At 50.2% G+C, this 7,101-nt stretch overlaps 1 long non-coding RNA gene across 1 annotated transcript; it reads left to right on the top strand.

Moving 5' to 3' along the window:
• Positions 1 to 415: 415 nt before the first annotated feature.
• Positions 416 to 6,839, top strand: LOC131900230 (uncharacterized). The gene is made up of 3 exons (XR_009376171.1): positions 416 to 560; positions 4,957 to 5,088; positions 6,642 to 6,839. It is a non-coding gene; the product is annotated as an uncharacterized LOC131900230 (long non-coding RNA).
• The last annotated feature ends 262 nt before the right edge of the window (positions 6,840 to 7,101 follow it).

Genomic DNA, 7,101 nt, shown 5'->3' with positions numbered 1-7,101 from the left:
TTTATTTATCTGTGTGGAGCTGGAGATAAAATCTAGGGTCTCAGCCATGGTAGACAAGCACTCTACCACTGAATCACATTTTTAGTCCTATGAAGTGTGTGTGTGTGTGTGTGTGTGTGTGTGTGTGTGTGTGTGTGTAGACAGTCTTGCCATGTAGCCCAGGCTGGCCTTTTGAATGCTGAGATGGCAGGCATGTACTACCATACCTGGTTGTTATTATTTTTATTTTTAAGATAATAGTCACAGGAAACAAAGTTTGGTCCCTTTGGAAAGTCTTAAGTAGGAAGCAGAAAGAAAAAGGAGACTCCTGGAACTTAGTTAAGGGATAATCTAAGCTACCAAATCCAGAGCTGATCAATGGGAAGGTGGGAATGGAATGGGCTGGTTACCATGGCAACAAGCCTTTCTACTTACTAGAAGAGCAGGGAGACACCAGGGCTCAGTCAGGCCAGGCACAGAGAAAGAGTACAAACTTTTCTCTAGGTCAAAACAGGTCACCAGACACAGCTGGAGTGCTCAGCTCCAGGAGGGCTGAGGGATCTTGCCATTTCCCAGCACAGGTAAGGGCTCAGCAAATCCATCACTGTGCTGTGTATTTGGTGTTTTTGTTTTCTACAAAAGGCTGAGACATCACCATACCTTGGGTCCCCAAACCCTGCTCAGAGTGCAGGGTGTGAACTCAGAAATCCAGCCTCCTCATTATCATCTCTCCTGAGAGCCTGGGAGGGAAAGATTTTATTGATGTAACCCTGTGGGAGTCCAGGGAAAGCCTCTACATGCAGAGGACAGGGACCAAGATAGTAGGGACTCTAGGCTAGGGCCCAATCACCCTTTAAACTCCAGCCAGTGGGTCCTTCTTGGGAACTCTCAGAGAAACTGGTTGTACATTTCCTGAGAAAGAAGCAGACCTCCAGCTGGGACCACCCTCCAGTCTGCACATACTGTCCTCAGCCCTGTGAATAGCTGTGGCTCAGCATCTCCTGTACTGCACCCACAGCGAAGGGGCCCCCAAGAGGGGCAACTCCAGGAAGCCCAAACTAGAAGATGAATTTCTGATGCCTGCTTTCTGGTGGAATTATTCTAGGGGGTTTCCCAGAGGTGACTCAAATCTTTAGGGGGACAAGAAAGAGGTAAATGAAGGCATATAACCTGAGCTTTGGTGTTACATGTTTTGTAGGTTTGAAGAAGGGGTTCACTCACTTTTTTTCTGTGTGCCTGTGTGTGTTGTATGTGAATGTCTGTGTGAGGGTGTGTGTGTCTGTGTGAGTGTGTGTGTGTGTGTGTGTGTGTGTGTCTGTGTGAGGGTGTGTGTGTCTGTGTGAGGGTGTGTGTGCCTGTGTGTGTGTCTGTGTGTGTGTGTGTGTGTGCCTGTGTGTGTTGTATGTGAATGTCTGTGTGAGGGTGTGTGTGTCTGTGTGAGGGTGTGTGTGCCTGTGTGTGTGTGTCTGTGTGTGTGTGTGTGTGCCTGTGTGTGTTGTATGTGAATGTCTGTGTGAGGGTGTGTGTGTCTGTGTGAGGGTGTGTGTGTCTGTGTGAGGGTGTGTGAGTGTGTGTGTGTTGTATGTGAATGTCTGTGTGAGGGTGTGTGTGTCTGTGTGAGGGTGTGTGTGTGTGTGTGGGGGTGTGTCTGTGTGAGGGTATGTGTGTCTGTGTGTGTGTGTGTGTCTGTGTGTGTGTGTGTGTGTCTGTGTGAGGGTGTGTGTGTCTGTGTGTGTGTCTGTGTGTGTGTGTGTCTGTGTGTGTGTGTGAGTGTGTGTGTCTGTGTGTGTGTCTGTGTGTGTATGTGTGTCTGTGTGTGTGTGAGGGTGTGTGTGTCTGTGTGTGTGTCTGTGTGAGTGTGTGTGTCTGTGTGTGTGTCTGTGTGTGTGTGTCTGTGTGTGTGTCTGTGTGTGTGTCTGTGTGTGTGTGTCTGTGTGTGTGTGTGTGTGTGTGTGTGTGTGTCTGTGTGTCTGTGTGAACTCACGTGGAGGTTGAGGAGGGACATCAGGTACCCCACTCTGTCTTTCTCCACTTTACTACTTTAAGACAGGGTCTTTCACTGAACTTGGAGAAAGGCTAGCAGGGAGCAAGGCCCAGGGATCCTCCTGTCTCTGCCCTCCTGTGGACTGGGGTACAGGTGCCCACTGTCTTTTTACATGAGTGCTGGGTCCTCGTGCCTCTTACCTACCAAGCCATCTCTCCAGATCACCACTTTTGAAAATTTGCAAAACATCTATGTAGGAGCAGCAGCCTTCCAAGCAGGTTGGTTATTGTTCCTTAGGACACTCCATGTTTGTGTGTGTGTGGAGGGACATGCTTTGTGAGAGGTTCTCAGGGAATTCTCCTGTATTCTGTTTGTGAACAAGTAGCCTAGTGGTCAGAGGAAGGTGAGCCAGGCAGGTCCCTTTAAGGCCCTTGTTGGCTCCCCATCTGTCTTCCTCTGCTTGGACTGCAGGCCTTAAAGCCTGCCCTGTGGCTTGTGTTTACATGGGGTACCAACCTGTGGCTTGGGCTAGGCCTTTCACACTGAGGAGAGCAATTGAAGCTACCCACTCCCCTCAGAGGTGCCTTCACAGGGAGTGGCTCCAGTGGGCGATGTTCCCAGCATCGTTTGGTTCACTGAGATACCTCAGCCTGATACGAATGGGAGGAAGCCTCTGGATTGGATTGATAATGTGTTCTGAGCTCTACCATCTTCCATCTCACAGGCAGGGTCTGAAAACTCCAGGAAGGGATCCCTGAGAGAGAGAGAGAGAGAGAGAGAGAGAGAGAGAGAGAGAGAGAGAGAGAGAGAGAGAGAGAGCTAGGGGTCTGCCCTGGAGGAGGCTGGAATTGGCGTGTTGAGGGACGGGAAAGTGGGACAGGAGCCAGACTGAAGGCTCTGACCCAGCTGCCTCCTGAAAGCCTATGAAGTTTATTTAACCCCTCCCCACCTGCAGACCCTCTTCCACCAGCCCACTTCTGACAGGGCACAGGGCTTCCCTCTGTCTGCATCTACATTTATGCTGGCTTGTCTCTGCCCTCCTGCCGGGGATGAACCTATGCCAGACACCTGTAACCTCTAGGAGGCAGCAGAGAGCACAGGCCGACCAGCCAAGCAGCTGTTGGGCATTCATTTCCACCCTACACTGCTGGGTGCCTGGGGACAGCCTATAGGCCTCTCTGGGCCTCTGGTTCTACTTTTGCTTATTGGGACAAGGACTCACAGTCCTGTCTCTGTCAGATGCACAAATGGGGAGAAGCTGCTGAGAATCTAAAGAAGGGGTGGGGGGAAAGGTAGGCCGCTAAGAAGAAGGGAGGCCCAGCCTGGTGTGTGTGTGTGTGTGTGTGTGTGTGTGTGTGTGTGTGTGTGTGTGTGTCTGTGTGTGTCTGTGTGTGTGTGTGAGTGTGTGCACGCATGCTAGGGCAGAGTTTCACAGTAGGCCAGCACCACAGCCAGGCCAGGACAGCACAGCGGCTGTTGTGGGGTACCAGCCCTGAACACTGGGACCTGAGGGTCAGACGTGGCTCTGTGCCTGTACACCTGCCCGCCTCCTGGAATCTGCCTGACTTTACCACTAATAGATTTAGGATTTTTCTTTGTAAAGAAATACGACCCAGCATGTGGGAGCCGGGGGTCCTCAGCCCACCCAGATTTTATGCCCCACTCAGGTCTCCCCTGGGAGGGTTGGAGTTGGGCTCCACTCTCCCCAAGAGGCATGGGAAGTAGAAGAAGCTGGAGGGCCCCATTCTGGCCTCTGACAAACTGCATTGGGATGCCCAGAGGGGTTTATTTGGATTTTTTAATTATCATTTTTTTTTTACTTTTTTTTTTCCTCCTCATGAAAAAGTTTTAATATACACAGTAAATTAAGCCCAGAAAAAAAGGAGGGGGGCACATTTCATCTTTAATCTATTTACTTCTGAATATTTAACATACAATTCTGGCACCAATCACCAAATTTAACTGGAAAATTACTCACTAATCTGTTTGCTTATTTGGAATAATTGGGTCGGCTGCCAGCGCGAGGATTTCCCCCCCTGTTTAATATCTCAGTTAGTAGTCCAATTTCAGCTTGGCGGTATAATTACTCTGACAGAGCTGTAGCCACGGGGCCTGTGAGTGGGGCTGCTTTTAAACCGTAAATTATGAAGGATTAGCATTTATGAATTTTAAATCAGGGCTGGGGTAGGAGACACTAAAGCTGCTTAACGCTGGGGAACAGCAGCCTCCACTCAGCGGCATCTGTGGTAACCCTTCCGTTCCCAGGACATCTGAATGATGGGGAACCTGGAGTGGTGACCTGGTGGGACATGGAGATCTACAGGGTGGGTCACAGAGGTATGCAGAGGAGTGATGAGGCAGTGATGGAGTCCCTGAGGGTTGGGATGCCTGGTTGAAGTGATGTGAAAAAGAGTTCAGCCTATGCCCATCCGCTCCTGTAGGTAGCAACAAGGTTCTACTCTTCATTGCCCTAGGGGGAGGCTAGCAGTAACAACCCAGGGCTGAGGTCAATCCCCTGCCTCCACACAGACCTCTATCCCATGGCAGGATGGGCTTCCTTTCTCGAGACTCTTCTGCTAGCTGGTGCTACTTTCTGGATGACAGACAGGAGGGCCATCCATGCTTTCCCTGGCCTGTCATGGCAGATCTAAAGATCCCTCCTCCTCATATTCCATCCCCATATGCCCCTCTCTGACACTTGGTGGCATGCACCCAGCTGTGAAATAGACCTTGTTAGTTTGAAAACTGAGCCAAGTCTCTTGGTAGCTGTGTGACCTTGGATAAATTACTTAGTCTTGCTGAGTCTCCATCCTCGCTCCTACCTGCAGGGCTGCCAGGAGACTTGTGGGAAATTCCATGGGTAGGGCATAGGACACTGCAGTTGGCACATGTAAGCACGGATTCAATTGACTCAATGCCCTTTGGAGTCTTCCTCCAAATTGGAGTCAATGCATTGTATCCACTGCCCTTTTCTTGTCCCTCATTCATTCTAGAGGGACATTCATTCTAGCGTCTGGCCCCAAGACTCAACGGGCTCTTCTCTGAAGTTCCTTGGTCAGGATCCTGCCTTTCTACCACTTGACCTGGTGGGGGCAGAGTGTCTCGGGCTTCCAAGTTCAGATCAGGTCAGTGGGGCTTGAACCAGTGGGGTGACCTTAAGCAAGCTGGATAACTTCTCTGTGCCTCCCTTTCCTACTTTGAAAACTTGGAATGACGGCAGAAGCCTCTCAGCGCAGCAGTGTTGAGAAGAGTAATGAATTGATCAAGCACAGCATCCAGGGTCATCCTTGAGGCACAGGAAGTATCAGCTGTGCTAGCCATTTATTATTCACACAAGGGAGAAGACTGGCCCTGCCTGTTCTGGGGTTCCAAGGTGACTTTCTTTGGGTTTGGGGGATCTTCAACTTGTCTATAAAACGAGGAGGAAAGAAGACCGGACCCAACAGGAGGGGCATGGTGGAGACCAATCTGGAACACATGCTACACTGTGCCTGAGATCCAGCAGTCCCCACAGAGGCCACCTGTCCACACATTGATCTTAGGGTCTTCCTATTACCTGTAGTTCTGGTAAGGGGCCACTGCGGAACTTGGTGAGATTACCAGGGCCCAGGAGAGAGGTAGAACAGTAGGGAAAAAAAGGCATATTCTCAGCCTAGAGACACCTATGTGTGAACCAGCACCCAGACCAGTCCAGATCTCTGTGCTTGAGGCTCCCAGGCCAGAGCTAGCATAAGGCAGTAGGAAGCCAGGCAAGGAAAAGACCCAATCCAGGGAGCCCAGTATGAAGAATGGGCAAGCTGGGCTGTTGAATTGAGGGGCCTGACATCTAAGCCTGTTTGATGAGTCCCCTAAACCTTTCCCATTTCTACTGCTTCGTATTGCCTCCCAGGGTCAACTGTACTGGGGTCTGGATTATGATGTATACACAATGTAACAAGCTGCCATTGCCTTAACTGTCCTTTGGCAACTTATTCCCTTTTCTGGGCCTCACTGTGCTCATGGGAAGGACTTGTCAGTCTGTGGACCTAACATTTGAGTTCACACACTGCTGTCCCCCAGAGTGGACCAGGCACATCACTTGCTCATTACAGAAGGTCTCATGGTCCCACCCTAGGACCAGGTTAGATGGAGTTTGACTTCAAGATGTCACTGGATGAATCTGACTGCCCAACCTCATCCACAACCTTAGGCCTAATGACTAGCCAAACACAGTTCAAGTAGCCCCAGCATGGCTGGCAGTGGGGGCCCTGGGACACATCACACACACACACACACACACACACACACACACACACACACACAGCCTTCCATGAGCCTCATGTGCTGTGCTAATGCTTTTTTTTTCTTTTTAAAGATGCCTTCCACAATCATTTTACTCTAGCAAATAAACCTTAAGGATCTTCCCTTTGCTCCCTTATACCATGTTCCCAGGGGTTCTGGCCTTCCAGGGCCACAGGATTTGGGGGAGGAGGCAAAGGGGGTGGTCGCAGCAGTAAACGCGCATGTACATCCAGGCCAAGGAAAGGCTGCGTTCCCAGCGGCCTCACAAGATTTCTGGCCCTGCTGGTCTTCGACCACACTAGGATGCTTGATGGATGGGAAGTGCCCGGTTTGTCGGGTCCTCGCTGGGCTTTGTGATAACTCATTATATTTCTTTCTTTACAAATTGCCCCATTAGCGCTCCCGAACTGAACGGAATCATAAAGCCAGGAGCATCCCAGCTTGGGCTGAGCCTGGGCTATGAATTACCTGTGGAGCGAAGGCTGCATTTTGAGGCAGAGGCTACAGGAGCAGATGGCTGAAGTGGGTCCTAAATCCTGCAAGGGAAATGGGTTTGTTTTCTTTAAACTTAAGAGAATAAAAGAGTTCTAACCAAGTCCTGCTGGATTTAAATAGCAAGCTCTGCCTCACTGCTCATTGGCTTTCAAGCTGAGGGGCTGATCCCTGTTTGAGGGGTTAAACTCTAACCCCATTAAGCCATTTATGGAAAGCTGACCACAGGGAAGTAGGGAGCCCCTCTTCCTGCAGCCTGCCTAAACCCCACAGATTCTGAAATTGCTTGTCACTCCCAGTCAGAGGGGTCTAAACAAGTAGGCACTAATCCTCTCTGTTAAGGAGATACTTATTTTGTCTGAAAA

This window comes from Peromyscus eremicus, chromosome 1 (assembly GCF_949786415.1).
Source record: "Peromyscus eremicus chromosome 1, PerEre_H2_v1, whole genome shotgun sequence".
NCBI lineage: Eukaryota > Metazoa > Chordata > Mammalia > Rodentia > Cricetidae > Peromyscus > Peromyscus eremicus.
Note: the sequence above shows the minus strand (reverse complement) of the source record. Positions and strands in the feature narration are given on the sequence as shown.